This window comes from Schistocerca piceifrons, chromosome 4, assembly GCF_021461385.2.
Source record: "Schistocerca piceifrons isolate TAMUIC-IGC-003096 chromosome 4, iqSchPice1.1, whole genome shotgun sequence".
NCBI classification, from domain to species: Eukaryota; Metazoa; Arthropoda; class Insecta; order Orthoptera; family Acrididae; genus Schistocerca; species Schistocerca piceifrons.
In genome coordinates, this window is record NC_060141.1 from 257,023,365 (window position 1) to 257,039,359 (window position 15,995).

Below are 15,995 nucleotides of genomic sequence, written 5' to 3' on the forward strand. Positions count from 1 at the left end.
TTAGTAAACAATTTATTCTATTCTAATCTAGAAGTCATGCTGTAAGGTTATGACTCTTAAAATGTTCAACGCAATATATTTATCAATATTCATCTTGTCAGACAGATGATAACACCAACTCAACTTCCTTCCAGATTTGTTGCAACATCTGTTGGAGACATTGTACTGTCATTTAGAACATTCTTTCTCGAAGAACCAGATGGAACTGTTGAGACATTGTAATGCTAGTGATTGAGTAGAGTGACTGGTAGACCATCAGAATTTACAGCTAATTCGAAGAATCACCGCATGACATGAATTTAATTTTCTTATTCTATCATACGAAAAATGACAGAAAACACTACTTCAAGTATAACTGGTAGGACATGGATATTACATTGCAGCTGCATGTGTGAATTACTGTAACAAGACCTGCTGTGGAAGATATCATCAAAGGACCTTCTTCAACTCCCTTATATTCCCTGGAAACTCTGAGACACGTATAGTCACAGTTCATACAACAATGATGTGTCACATAAATAGCGGGATGAAGAGAGAAGTAGGTTTAAAATTTTTTCTGCAGACTGTCTTTGCATATGGCTATCTAACTGCTATCTTCATCAAGTCAGTATCACTGGTAATGTGATTTATTTTATTTATCGTATCCAAGACATCACCATTTTACAAAAAAAATTATATTAGAATGCAAGAGAAACAGTTATAATACAATAATACATGGTTATAAGGTAAATTAACTACAATAATATAGAAAAGTATGTAACATATAATGATAAGCGCTAAGGATGCGAAACAGACCGATTTTCATATCCCACGTGAAGCCCAATACACTGCAGCTTGAATAGCCTTGTCATTTGCTTCAAATAGGTCTTGAGTCGAACACGGGTTGTTTAGTTTCCTGCAGACCAGTAGGTGTTGTGGGTCTTGCTGTTCTCCACACTCGCAGGGCTCGTCTGCACTGATGTAGCCCCATTTTTCCAAGTTTGCTCTGCATCTTGATACGCCTGTTCGTAGTCTATTCAGGGCTTTCCAGGTCGTATATGGGAGTTCAGAGCCAGCTGTGGGTTCTTCCCTGGGGCTATTCCCTGGTCTTCCTGGGTCCACATTGTACCACAGCTCTTCTCGTCGTGCTCTAGGCGATAAAAGAGTTGCTTCAGTTGTTCGTAGGAAACTCTTCCTTGATTTAAGTCGGCGAGGTTGAAGATTGTATCCAAACACTGGATGCCTGGGATCTGTCTCCTGTTTATGTTTCTCGATTTCTGCGGCAGTCCTTCTTCTGATGTCTGGCTGGGCTATGCCCATGAGGTGGTACAGCTGCTTTGTGGGAGTTGGGCGGAGGCATCCTGTCACGATGCATCCAGTCTCATTCAATGATATATTTACTTGTTCAGTGTGGGTGGAATTTTGCCAAACGGGTGCCGAGTACTCCGCAGTGGAGAAACATAAAGCTAAAGCTGACGTGCGGAGAACTGTAGGTTGCGCTCCCCATTTGCTATTTGTTAGCTTGCGGATGATGTTGTTCCTGGCACTCACTTTCATCTTTGTGGCCAAACGGTGTTCCTTGTAGGTGAGAGCACGGTCAAGTTTAATCCCAAGATATTTTGGTGTGTCGCAGTGAGATAGATGTTGTCCCTTCCAGCTTATGTTGAGTTTCCTCCTTGCTTCCTTATTACGTAGGTGAAAAGCACAGACCTGGGTTTTTGCTGGGTTTGGCTTGAGGTGGTTATTATCATAATAGTCACCCAGCTTTTCAATCGCTAAAGTTAATTTACTTTCTACCTCTTCAAAGGTTTTTCCCTGGGTGGCAACGACTGTATCGTCTGCATAGATGAAGGAGCGAGCGTCCATGCTGATCGGTTGGTCATTGGTATAAATATTATACAGCAATGTGGCGAGGACACTACCTTGAGGTAGGCCGTTTTTCTGGGTCCGCCATCGGCTCTTCTTCGACTGCAGCGTGACAAAATACCGTCTATTCTGCAACAGGCACTGGATGAATTGCGCCAGTCGGTAGTCTTTTGTGGTGTTGTATATTTTTGATATTAACTTACTGTGGTTTATGGTGTCGTAAGCTGCTGTAAGGTCGATAAAGGCTGCACCTGTAATTTGTTTCCGCTCGTATCCATCTTCTATGTACTGTGTAAGGTTGAGGATTCGTCCGCAGCATGACCTTCCTGGGCGGAATCCTGCTTGCTCTTTAATTATATTCTTGTCTACATGTTCTGAGATGCGGTTAAGGATCATTCTTTCTAAGACTTTATAGAGCTGACAAAGCAGGGAGATAGGCCAAAAATTTTTGGGGTCTGTGGGGTTTTTTTCCAGGTTTTGGTATAGCTACTATATTTGCCTTCCGCCAAGTCTTGGGGATTTTCATTTCAAGAACACATTTGTTCATCATATCTAGTAACCACCGTCTGGTAACAGGTCCGAACATTTTTATTTGTTCTGGGCGTAGATCATCTAGGCCAGCGGCTTTATTAATTTTCATTATGGAGATGGAATCTTCTAATTCTTTCAGAGTAAAGGAGGTGCCTAGGTGGTCTTTTTCTTGAGTGCCTCTCTGTAGTTTCTTTCTTGGGTGCTTCCTGTTGGTTTTACCATTAAGTAGAAGTTGATTTGCTATTTGATTTGGTGTGACCTTATACAAATTTTGTGTATTAGATGAGGGGTCATTATTGATGTTTTTAAGAAGTTGCCAGGCCTTTCGGCTATTCTGTTTCATGTCTAGGTTTGTGATTAGATTACACCATTTCATTGTTCTTGAGGCTGATATGGCCTGGAGGAGTTCTTCTCCAGCCATAGTTGTTTCCTCTGAAAAAGGGTTTTCCTCGAAGAGCTGTTGGTAATGTTCCAGAAGAACCTTTGAGTTTCCGTCAAGTCCAGGGATATAACTAGTTCTGCAGCCTCGGGGGATATTTCTTCGGGAGACGGTTTTAACTAATTCAATGAAAGTGTCATATTTTTCCGGGATAGCATCAAGGTTCTGCACCTCTTTGTCAAGTTCTTCAGAGAATTTGTCCCATAGGGCACATTTAAAATTAAAACGTCTTTGGAAATGGGTGGTTGCTGGTTTAACAACTGCTTCAACCAGACATAATACAGCTCGGTGCTGTGTATGTGGGAGGGGTTCTCCCACATCCTTCCTGGTTTGATGTGCTACGTTTTCGCTGACAAAGATGTTATCTGGATTGTATCCACGGTTCCACCTGCTGCTGTTGAAGGAATATGGAAGTTTGGGGTCGTGTATTAATTTAAGGCCAGTTGAGTCTGCCCAGGTTTCTAGGTCGTCCCCACTTTTGTCTGTGTGCCTGTACCCCCAGGCTGATCCATGACAGTTGAAGTCGCCCATTACTATTTTCGTTGGTTGTGAGTTGAAGTTGGTTGGTTCACTGAATCTGAACTCCCTGCTCGGAGGCTTATATATAGACGTCACAGTGCAGGACTGTAACTCTACAGTCAAGATTTCGATGTCTTCTTGAGATGTCAGTTCTGCAGATATAATACCTAAGCCCATTTTGGCGAAGATTGCGCTGCCATATAGCTCGTGTGGTCTTTCAATTACTAATTTCATTCTGTGGATCTTTGGTCTTCTATTTGTGGGGCCAATGTGGGTCTCTTGGATTAGTAAGAGATCACAGTTGTGAGTTTTGCATGCTACAGCAAGTAGTACTTCTTTCTCACGAGAGAGCCCTTCAATGTTTATGGACATTATATTTAGCGCTGGCTTTGATAAAAGCCTTTTTGTGGTGTCTTGGTGTTGAAAGGATTGGCCGTTAGGCACAGGCCTAACGTTGCCCAGGGAACACCCGATCGTTGTCATGATCTTTGGGAAGGCTCCTTTCGTGTACCCCATGTGATGACAGAAGAGCAGCACAATGTTTAACAGGTTTACTTTGTTGTTGAACAAGTCACATAAAGATGGTTAATGTATCAAACAATGGAAAATTCAGGATGAAATATAACAATATTATGAAAAGGAAATTTGCTACTCACCGTATGTCTACTTTCGACAAAGACCTTGTTGGCAAAAAGCTTATTTGTGACAGTTTTCTTGTTGTGCCTATCTGCGACTCAGCATTTCCACTATATGGTGAGTAGCAACTTTCCTTTTCAAAAGATGGTTAATGTGTTCTAGTCAGGCACTGTCCAACATTCAGTCCACATTACATGAAGAACTATTTTTAAATTAGAAGTACAGGTGGTGACTTCTACAAATGTGTTTCTTACTATAGGTATATTGTACAAACATAATCAATAAAATTAGGAATATTATAGGACTTGCAGAGTAAAAATGTAGCTGTAAGCATAATCAAAACATGAAGGAGACGTGTGTTCAGTATCCCATCATCATCAGTGTTATTAGAGAGGGAGTACAAACCCATGTTACACAAGAAGAAGGAGAATAAGATGGCCCTGTCCTTTTGGACCCACTCAGAACCAGAAAAATCAGTAATTTTCAACCACTCACATTCACACACTGCATATCACTGTGAAGTGCATGGCAGGGCTTCTTCCCATTCCAATCACATACGGACTGCGGGAAGAATGACTGTTTAAATGCCTCTGTGCACCTGTAATTAAGCTAATCTTGACCTTCCAGTCCCTTTGAGAGCCATATGTATGGGTTGTAATATATTCCTCAATTCATCACTTAAAGCTGATTCTTGGAACTTTGTAAGCAGGCTTTCTCACGATAGTTCACATATGTATTCAAGTGCCTGCCAGTTCTGTATCTTCACTGACTCCATGATTTTCTCTCTTGGGTCAAACACACCTGTGACCTGTGATTTGTGGGTTTCCCGGAATATATGCTGCTGACTGTTCTTGGGCATACTGATGGATATAACTGTCAAAAGCCCATGATGTTTCAGCAGACAACTGTTCCACCACCACCATGTAGCTGATGGAATAAGTGTATGCTACATGCATGGGTGTATTTATATCTGCTGGTCAAGAGACAGGTCTCATCGGTCCTGCACGGTGCTCAGTGGTGGAATCCATGCAGCAAGAACAATGGTAGGCAGAGTCTCAATTGCATTCCACCTGCCATATTTGTTGCATCTTGCATCCAGGTGTCACATTTTGCTTTGACGGAGCTTAGTATTGGGTCCCATGCCGTGCTCAGTTGGAAGCCAGTGTCTCTGTTGATTAAATTATCCATCAATTGAATTTCAATAGCTTCTTTGAACATGCAATCCCAAAATTTATTATGGGTAGCCAGAATTTTTGTTTGCTGGTAACTCATTTTATTACTGTTTTCAATGCTGTGTTCTGCACTGAAGATTGATGTACAGAACGTGAGTGCCATGCCCACTTACTACAGACTAACAACTTTCCTATAGCAGAAAACTGCACTTAAAAAGGACATTAAATGAATTACCTGCAAACGGAAGTCCTGGCCACAACTGATATATTTTAGGGCTACGTTTTATCCGACTGATAATTTCATTTACAGGGACTCTGGCTTCAAAGTGAGCATGGCACAGGAGCAAATACTAAGATTCATCAAAGCAAAACGTGATACGCAGATGCAAGGTGCAACATGGATGGCAGGTGAAAGCCAAATGAGGCTCTCCCCTCCACTATCACAGCTGCACACGCCCTTACTACCACAGGGCCTGAACTCTGGACAGGCAGGTTAAATACTGCAAGCCCACAGCAGACACTTCACTCCATCAGCAGCATCTAATGACAGTGGAACAATAGTCCGCCAAAATATCATGGACTTATGACAATCAGCTATGGCAATACTCTTGAAACCAAGGATGCAAACCTGCGAATGTCTGTGCTGCCATTAAAATAACTGTATACCCAGTAATGCGATATACAGTTAGGATAAATAAGACAGTGTGTTACAGAATAGACACTTCTCAGTGGAAAGCACTTAGAATAATTAAAGAGATCAGCACAAACATTTATGAGAACAGTTCACAACAGATGAGAAGGGATGAAATTTATAATGAACCAAATGCTGACATAAAATTTAATCTATTACATGACAAATTCATACCATTATTTGAAAATAGCTTTCCACATAAGCTAATCAGAAAGGACATTAAACAGCTGTTGTGGGGGGAGGGGGGGGGACAAAAGAAAACATGGATCACTAGAGGAATTAAAGTGTCTTGTGAAAAGAAAAGGGAACTGCATCTGTTCGCAACAACAAGTAAAGATTCTGCAGTAGTTGCTGAACATGTAAATCTTTCTACTTGTTTTAGTTGCCTTTAATAGACTACTTTGGTAATCATTGTTGCTGCAACTGCCTCATAGTCACTGAAACCAGTTTCAAATGTGGACATCATCAAAGAGAACAGGTTTATTTGTTGCTATTAGATCCAATTTAATTCCATCATAAGTGGACTTTTGAAGCATTTGGTGTAGGCAGTTTGAAGAGACATCATCCAGCAATGTTTCACAAAACATCTCCTTAAGCCCACCATGTACAAAACTGTAATTTTTCTAATTGATTATTGGACGATTACAGTCTCCTCTGACAGTGACAGTATGATTAGGGAATTGCACACTAGTGAACTTTGGCTTTCTTTAATGTTTTTGGTTACATCTGGAGGTGAGTCTAATGGTCAATAGAAGGATCTGGTTAGAAGTTTATGCCCACCCTTGACATTCAGTCTTGCCCACACAGTCTCATTTGCAGTTTCAATATCTACCTTGATGGATATGAGTTTCTTGTCTACTGTAGGGTTGTCCATTCGTCCTGCTTTTTACCAAAATGTCCCGCTGTCCCGAAAGTTTTTTTGGGGACGCTCAAATGTCCCGTTTTTTTATGACTCTGCTTGGCTAGAGTATTTTACGCTACTGGTTGTTTGACTTGCTATTAACTGCGCAATTATTTACGCTAGGAAGCGTGTGATGACTTTCAACATACCCCAAACATGTACCGAACTGTCAAAAATCGTGAGTAATTTTAAACGCACTATAGGTTACGAATAACAACGAAGATTCTTCTCTTCTAAATCGATCCACTGAATCCATCCTTTCAGTCCAGAGATACTCTACACCAATGATACTTTCTCTCTGGCTTCCGTCACCACACTGTTAATGTTTTGCACTGTTTCATTATGCCAAAACGAAAGTGTAATTTTAACAGCAATGTAAAAAGTGAGTTTCCTTTTATCACTGGTAGTGGAGAAACTGTAAAATGTACGTTGTGCAGATCAAAATTTGCTATTGGTCATGGTGGAAGGTCTGACATTGTGAATCACATTAAGACGAAGAAACAGCGCATGAGTGATCAAACGAAAAGAGCAAATAAATGCGTGAGTGACTACTATGTAAACTTAAAATCAGTAACAGAAATGGATAGGCAGTTGGCAGCACAAGAAGTTAGGTTTCCATACCACAGCGCAATGCATAACCATAGCTTTAAGTCAATGGACTGTACTACAGCAGTTGTTAAAAAACTTTTCAATCCTAAATTCACATGTGGACACACAAAATGTAATGCAATCATTTCAAATGTTATTGAACCGTATGCAGCTCAGCAGGCTTTAAATGAACTGGAAAGCGCTCGATTCATTTCTGTAATGATTGATACATGGAATCATCTGGATTTGAAGTTGGTTCCTCTCCTTATCAGGTATTTTCACCCTGAAAGTGGCACCACGGTCAAAGTGCTCGAATTGGTTAACTTAGCTGGAGAAACTTCAGATTTACTTCAGAATTATGTGCTGGAGGTTTTAAAGAAATATGATCTTGAGGGAAAGGTGATTGCAGTTTCTTCAGACAACACTAACCCCAATTTTGGTGGTAAGCAGAGGAAAGGAAAAAACAATTTGTTCTATAAACTGCAACAGAACACAGTGAATAATATAGTAGGTGTTGGCTGTCCAGCACATGTGGTGCACAATTCCTTACAAACTGGCTCAGAGTGCCTACCCATCGACTGCCAATTAATTGTAAACAAAATCTACCAACATTTCCACATATATACAGTAAAGGTTGAATCTCTGATGTCATTCTGTAAGTTTACTGAAACTGAATACAAAACTGTACTTGAGCACAGCAAGACAAGGGGGCTATCTCTGCTACCAGCATTGGAAAGAATTGTAAAGATATTTCCTGCTTTGAAATCATATATCATTTCCTTTGGTAAGTGTCCTGTTGTCCTTAAACAATTCTTTGACAACTCTGTGTCTATTGTTCTTCTACATTTTCTTGTTACCCAGCTAAATCCTTTCTCCACAACAATTAAATGTATCGAGAAACAAGAAATCACAATAATGGAAGTTTATCAATAAACAAACAAATTATTGGGCAAATTACAATGTAGAAAATCTGAAAGATTTCTCACATCCTTTGTACATGAGAATCTAAGAAAGCTGGAAGAAGAGGGTGAAATTACTGTAGAACAATTCCATATTTATGCTGACATCTTCTACGACTCTTGCATTGAGTATATTAAAGAATGGTGTTTACCATTTGTCACACCTTTTAAAGAATTTCACTAGGTTAATACTGAAAAGGAGCAGGTACAGTGGGAGGATATTCAGGACTGTTGTGTTTTTGTCAAACGTATTGTACCAAATTTTCCTGTTGACGAACACGAACTGTTCGATGAATTTTCATGTGCACAGAACTTCACAAAAAATGAAGGAGACAAAGAAAGTGTTAATGAAACGTGGTGTAAAATATTTGCTTATTTCAAAAGTAAAAACATTAACATGAAAAACATGATTCATTTGATGGAGTTTTGTCTGGCAATTCCTGGGTCAAATGCTGCTGTGGAACATGTATTTTCGTTAGTGAACTATTTGTGGTCAGATGAAAAAAAAACAGAATGAAAGTTGAAACAGTGAGAGCCTTGCTCATTGTCAAGACACGCTTTAATGGTGTATCATGTACTGACTTTTATGATACAATTTCAAACGAAAATGCACTTCTTGATAAAGTACATAAAAGTGAAAAGTACAGTGATAGTGTGGCAGAATAATTGTAAAAAGTGATTTGGGAGCATCTGAGTGCATGTGTATTAAATTTAGTCAGTGCAATATTTATGTCACTTTTTCTTTTTTTTTTTTTTTTTTTTTTTTTCTTCATTGTCCCAGGTTTCTCTCTACTTTACTTTAGATGTCCCCTTTTTCAATGAAAATGAAATGGACACCCTAGTCTACTGTGACAAATACACTGTCTCCATTAACCATTAGCCTATCCTTTTGGTATACACTTCAATTTTTTGCAAAATCTCACTGCTGTCAATTTCAGGTTTTAAGAAGCTTCCTGTAACTTGTATTTTGTGAGCTCCAATGCCTTCAAACACTGATACTTTGTTGTCACACTGGTACTTTGTTGTCAATGCTTCTGCAATTAATAGCTAAGATTTTAAAAGTATTCTTATCTGTAGGGGGCATTTCTCTTGATCTTATACTGACACTTTGTAATGTAGCAGAATGGAATAGTACGTGCTGAAAAGGTCAATGCCAAGCATTTTGGAGGCTGCAATAATATTTGTGTGATATGATATACTCACAAACCTTTCAATTGCATTGTCCTGCATGTGCCACATTTATGAACACTGATAATGTGTGCTGAAATTTTGTGCAAATTTAACTAACCTCTGAGATTATTATTTTTGAGAAGAGGATACAGAAAAGCAGTAGTAGCAATAATACTTGAACTCAATGTAAAGAGACTGAAATCATGTTAGTATCAAAAGTCATGGTGCAATTACAAAGCAATTAAGGAATGTAGTCAATCACTTGTTTGCAATACATATTTCATGCAATTTTTATGTAAAACCAGATTTCTTTCAACATAATAATTACTTAAAACTTGTTATCACTATCTGCCAAACTTAAGTCTGTAATCAGTCTCATGAAAGCACTGAGATTTCAATTGTAAGTTTAATTATTACTATATAAAGAATGCTTTTGTAACTGCTGAATGTTTGACAACACCAGTGGCGATAGCTGCACTGCATGTCTTGAACCAGTTTTGTAACCAGTACACCTGTGTCAGTTTTATCTGTGATGTGATGAAATAAACATATTTTACAAGTACTTCTGTGCATTTTTGACTACATTATTTGTTGCTGAACACAATGCAAAGTGCCTGTCAGTGCATAACAACTGCGCCCAGATGATATTTTAAAATGCATTATAACTGAGTTACACACTCAACACCTATTTGACGATCAGCAAGTTAAGAATTTGAAACGTAAAAGAATTTGAAATCTAACCATGACAGCTGCTTACATTTTAACTTCCGGGTCCCCTGTAGTTATCAATTTTTGGACTGGAAGCACAGTCGCCTAATCTAAAATGCCATTTCTCCGAAAATTACTTGGTCCAGTGTCTGCCACAATTTGCAGATAGTTACAGCCCATTCCATCGATGGCTGCCAGAACAGCCTCTTCAACATGTTTAATGAGGCCCCCAGGCGCACATAATGAGTGCAGCTGGTGTTCCTTCCCAACACTTGCTCTCACTTCCCTGAGGGGTGCCATTTCCTACCAAGTTTTAAATTTCAAATACCGAACAGAGGCCACTGCAACTATGTTCACTAAGTAACATACCATATTTACTCAAATCTAAGCTGCACTTTTTTTCGGTTTTTGTAATCCAAAAAACCGCCTGCGGCTTAGAATCGAGTGCAAAGTAAGCGGAAGTTCTGAAAAATGTTGGTAAGTGCCATCACAACTAACTTCTGCCGTCGAACATATGTTCTATAGGCATGCTTTGCAGGCACAAAGATAAATATTGGCGCCAAACCTCTGAGTAAGTAAATAATTTTTTTTAAAAAAAGGTATTAGACAAGCTTTTTTCTCCGCCCCGAGTTCCGACCACTGCATTTTCATATATTATCCAACGAAGTAAATAGGAATTCCGAATTGTTCATCTTCGAATGTAGCAGCTTTTCAAAATTCGTAGCAACAAAAATAAATTTCTTTACATAAAAATATCAACAATGCACAAGGCTTTAGGATTGTCACACGAGTTGATAGGCTGGGGCTCATTAAGATTTCACGTAGCGGCACCTATTGCTTCGTGGAATTTTGTGAAGTGCTTGTTGGTGTTAGTGAACCACGACGAAACGCTTTCATTATACACTCCTGGAAATGGAAAAAAGAACACATTGACACCGGTGTGTCAGACCCACCATACTTGCTCCGGACACTGCGAGAGGGCTGTACAAGCAATGATCACACGCACGGCACAGCGGACACACCAGGAACCGCGGTGTTGGCCGTCGAATGGCGCTAGCTGCGCAGCATTTGTGCACCGCCGCCGTCAGTGTCAGCCAGTTTGCCGTGGCATACGGAGCTCCATCGCAGTCTTTAACACTGGTAGCATGCCGCGACAGCGTGGACGTGAACCGTATGTGCAGTTGACGGACTTTGAGCGAGGGCGTTTAGTGGGCATGCGGGAGGCCGGGTGGACGTACCGCCGAATTGCTCAACACGTGGGGCGTGAGGTCTCTACAGTACATCGATGTTGTCGCCAGTGGTCGGCGGAAGGTGCACGTGCCCGTCGATCTGGGACCGGACCGCAGCGACGCACGGATGCACGCCAAGACCGTAGGATCCTACGCAGTGCCGTAGGGGACCGCACCGCCACTTCCCAGCAAATTAGGGACACTGTTGCTCCTGGGGTATCGGCGAGGACCATTCGCAACCGTCTCCATGAAGCTGGGCTACGGTCCCGCACACCGTTAGGCCGTCTTCCGCTCACGCCCCAACATCGTGCAGCCCGCCTCCAGTGGTGTCGCGACAGGCGTGAATGGAGGGACGAAAGGAGACGTGTCGTCTTCAGCGATGAAAGTTGCTTCTGCCTTGGTGCCAATGATGGTCGTATGCGTGTTTGGCGCCGTGCAGGTGAGCGCCACAATCAGGACTGCATACGACCGAGGCACACAGGGCCAACACCCGGCATCATGGTGTGGGGAGCGATCTCCTACACTGGCCGTACACCACTGGTGATCGTCGAGGGGACACTGAATAGTGCACGGTACATCCAAACCGTCATCGAAGCCATCGTTCTACCATTCCTAGACCGGCAAGGGAACTTGCTGTTCCAACAGGACAATGCACGTCCGCATGTATCCCGTGCCACCCAACGTGCTCTAGAAGGTGTAAGTCAACTACCCTGGCCAGCAAGATCTCCGGATCTGTCCCCCATTGAGCATGTTTGGGACTGGATGAAGCGTCGTCTCACGCGGTCTGCACGTCCAGCACGAACGCTGGTCCAACTGAGGCGCCAGGTGGAAATGGCATGGCAAGCCGTTCCACAGGACTACATCCAGCATCTCTACGATCGTCTCCATGGGAGAATAGCAGCCTGCATTGCTGCGAAAGGTGGATATACACTGTACTAGTGCCGACATTGTGCATGCTCTGTTGCCTGTGTCTATGTGCCTGTGGTTCTGTCAGTGTGATCATGTGATGTACCTGACCCCAGGAATGTGTCAATAAAGTTTCCCCTTCCTGGGACAATGAATTCACGGTGTTCTTATTTCAATTTCCAGGAGTGTAGTTCCAAATTCAAGAGGGGCATTATTTCTTTTGCGGAACAACGTTCTAATTGTGCTGCTGGTCTGCGATACGGGATTGATGTGACCAACTTCAGGCGATCGCGACTGCAGAGAGACAAATTATTTGAAGGTTCAAGTAGGAGGAAAGCATTTAGTGCGCCAAAGTGTGGCCGATATCATGCACTAGAAGTGATTTTAAAACGAATTTGTTAAGGAACAATGTCAGAAATTCCTGCCTGTGAACGCTGAAATTTTAAAAATTAAGGCACATGAAATTGCGAGACAGCAAAAAATCGAAAATTTTAAGGCTAGTCGCAGCTGGTGGTGGTGGTTAGTGTTTAACATCCCGTCGGCAACGAGGTCATTAGAGACGGAGCGCAAGCTCGGGTTAGGGAAGGATTGGGAAGGAAATCGGCCATGCCCTTTCAAAGGAACCATCCCGGCATTTGCCTGAAACGATTTAGGGAAATCACGGAAAACCTAGATCAGGATGGCCGGAGACGGGATTGAACCGTCGTCCTCCCGAATGCGAGTCCAGTGTGCTAACCACTGCGCTAGTCGCAGCTGGATTGATCTGTTTATGAAGCGCTGGGGTTTTTCACTTCAGAGGCGAACAGAAGCACAGAAGCTGCCGAAAAATTATGAAGAAAAACTTGTGGAATTTCAGCGCTTCATAATTAGACGGCGCACAGAAAAGCAATACCTTCCTGATCAGATCGAAAATGCTGATCAACTCCCATATGTTTTGACATGCCGTCAAATTATACGGTTGACGCCTTAGGAAAGAAAAACATAAGTGTTCTTACATCAGGGGGTGAAAAACATCGGATGTCCGTCATACTTGGTTGCACAGCAGATGGACATAAATTACCCCAATTCATAGTTTTCAAGCGAAAGACTTTACCGAAATCAGAAGTGTTTCCAAAAACTGTAATTGTACGAGCAAACGAAACTGGGTGGTTTTCGGAGGGCATGGTGCTGGAATGGATTAGGCGTGTGTGGAATCGTCGTCCTGGCGCAATACTTGGTTTGTGCAGTATGCTGGTATTGGATGCGTACGAAGGCCATACACCACCTGCAGTAAAACGAAAATTAAAGGAAAGCAAAACGGACTTGGCGGTAATTCCAGGCGGGATGACGTCAATTGTGCAACCACTTGACGTCTGTTGAATAAACCATTTAAGGACAAGCTTAAACGCATGTACACAGACTGGCTTTCGAAAAGCGACAGACAACTGACACCAACAGGGCATGTAAAACGCACAAGTTTGTCACAAGTATGCCAATGGATTTATGATGCGTGGAAGTGTGTTCCAAATTAGACTGTGCAACAAGCATTTAAAAAATGTTCGATATCCAATGCACTACATGGTACGGACGACGATGCTCTGTATGAAGAAATACGCAACAAAGAATAGAGCGATACTGATTCAGAATCATGACTGATGTTTTAAAATTTTCGTATAAGATGTATTACAAACCTAATAAAATTTTGTTTCAAATTTCAGCGTTTAATTTCTAAGTTATTTTCATTCTTATTTTATAAGTGTTGTTACTCTGCATTGCACAGGATAGAAAAGTGTGGAGAGCTGCAGCAAACCAGTCTACGGTCTGAAGACAACAACACACTCTTCATTTGAAGTCATCACTAAAAATCTACTACGAAAATCTGACTGGCAAGACTGTTTGGGATGTGTGTCAATATGGCCAACTCTTACGTTCTGAATTTTTTCCTACCTGTGACATGAGATGGTTGCTAATAGGAACTTTTATGAATCGTGAATCACTTGCAGTATTCTCTTCACCATAAGAATAATACGAATGTAAACATTATGCCATGTATTCTTTCGTATTTGCTGCTATCTCATTTAAACCCTGTCTGCCTAATAAACTACGAAACTAGAGTGAGAAAACAGCAAACGCCGAAGAATATATATATCACGTCATGTTTATATATTTGTATTATTCTTATACTGAATAGTGATACAGTCAGAAATGAAGCACGGCAACAGACTAGATTTTTACATCTAAGATTACTCTAATTTCTGTGCAGAATGTCTGCAAAGATTTTCAAACAGAGAAAATTTTTCGCTAAGGCCGGTCCACATGCAACGATCTGTCTGCGCAGTTTACATGCAAAAGATCGCTGCAAATGTTTTGTGTTCACACGACACAAACTCAAATCTACTACTCGCCTGCCATTTGTCGGTGTAGAAAACAAATATCAGTGGCAAGCGACTACACTCGCCGAAAACGTCAGAAGTTTAATTAATTTATTTTGAAATTTAGGAATTGAAGAAATTCTGTTGTGGTCTGTGTTCGCAACTTGTGTTGCAAAAAACATTCAGACAAAACGCAGGAAACAGAGAGAGCGGTCAAAATGGTATACATAGTGGCTGCTAAAGCGAAAGCATTTTTCGCACATACATTTACTGCGAGAGTTGCAGGGCCACCCTAACGACTGGCGTAATTATTTACAGATGGATGTCGAAACTTATAATTGTCTCTTAACGCTCATAACCTCTCATATTATACGAAATAATACCTGAATGAGAAGAGCAATTTCTCTCCATGAACAGCTGACGGTGACATTAACCCATTACTGGCCATTGTCCCTTTTTTGGGACGCGTATATTTTACTTATTTCTACGTAAGCAATGGAGCTTTTAGCCTTTATTGTTGCACCTGTAGGTTCAACTGACTGCTATAATGCCTGTAAATGTGAAATAAATAACTTTTTTCTAAGTACTTCACGTCAGGAAAATTATAAACTTGCTGATTTTTTGTTCTCGCGCTTGGCAGCACTGTATGTCTGCTGGTAGTTCCTGGACGACAATGAGCTGTGATTTAGTTGTTGGGGCGTGTTTGTTATGAACATATGAATGTCTGTGTAAGATTAAGTATACTTCAGATTTTTTCAAGTAAGTGCAATATCGATATATTTTATGCGTCCCAATAATGGGACAATGGCATGTTACACTATCATTTATTGTTGATGTGCCCTATTCTCGTATACACGTATTATACAGAGAAGAATTGCATTTTACGTTCATTATATCTGGTTTTTTTCATATTCTATTCGAATTTTACGATTCCAACAGGATAAAAACATGCTGTGTGGACTTACACTTGAAGAAATTCTAGAAGAACTAGAGAACCATCAAGAGAGTGACGATGAAGATGCTGACGTAGAATTGGCGATTATTCCACCCGATGCAGGTGTAATAACAGATGAAGAAGACATTGACGAAAATGTACTGAACAATGAATTTGTTGTACAAGATGTAGCCGGTACTTTAAAGCTCATAACCAGCCGAGATGAAGCTAATGCTACAGTTGTATCTCCAGAAGCCAAAAGAAGGAAAGCATTAGGGCATGGAGCAGAAAGTGGTGCGTTATCTACAAAAAAATATAAATGTAAGTGGTATAAATGTCAACCAACGTACACAAACACTAGTGAATCAGGGAAGAGCAATGAACATTATGTTGCGGAATGTTTAGCAAATAAGACA

The 15,995-nt window shown here is 41.0% G+C and overlaps 1 protein-coding gene across 2 annotated transcripts in view; it reads right to left on the reverse strand.

Annotated features, from left to right (window-relative positions):
* Positions 1-15,995, reverse strand: part of LOC124795002 (tubulin epsilon chain-like) — a 145,675-nt gene that overhangs the window by 96,432 nt on the left and 33,248 nt on the right. The window lies entirely within an intron of this gene.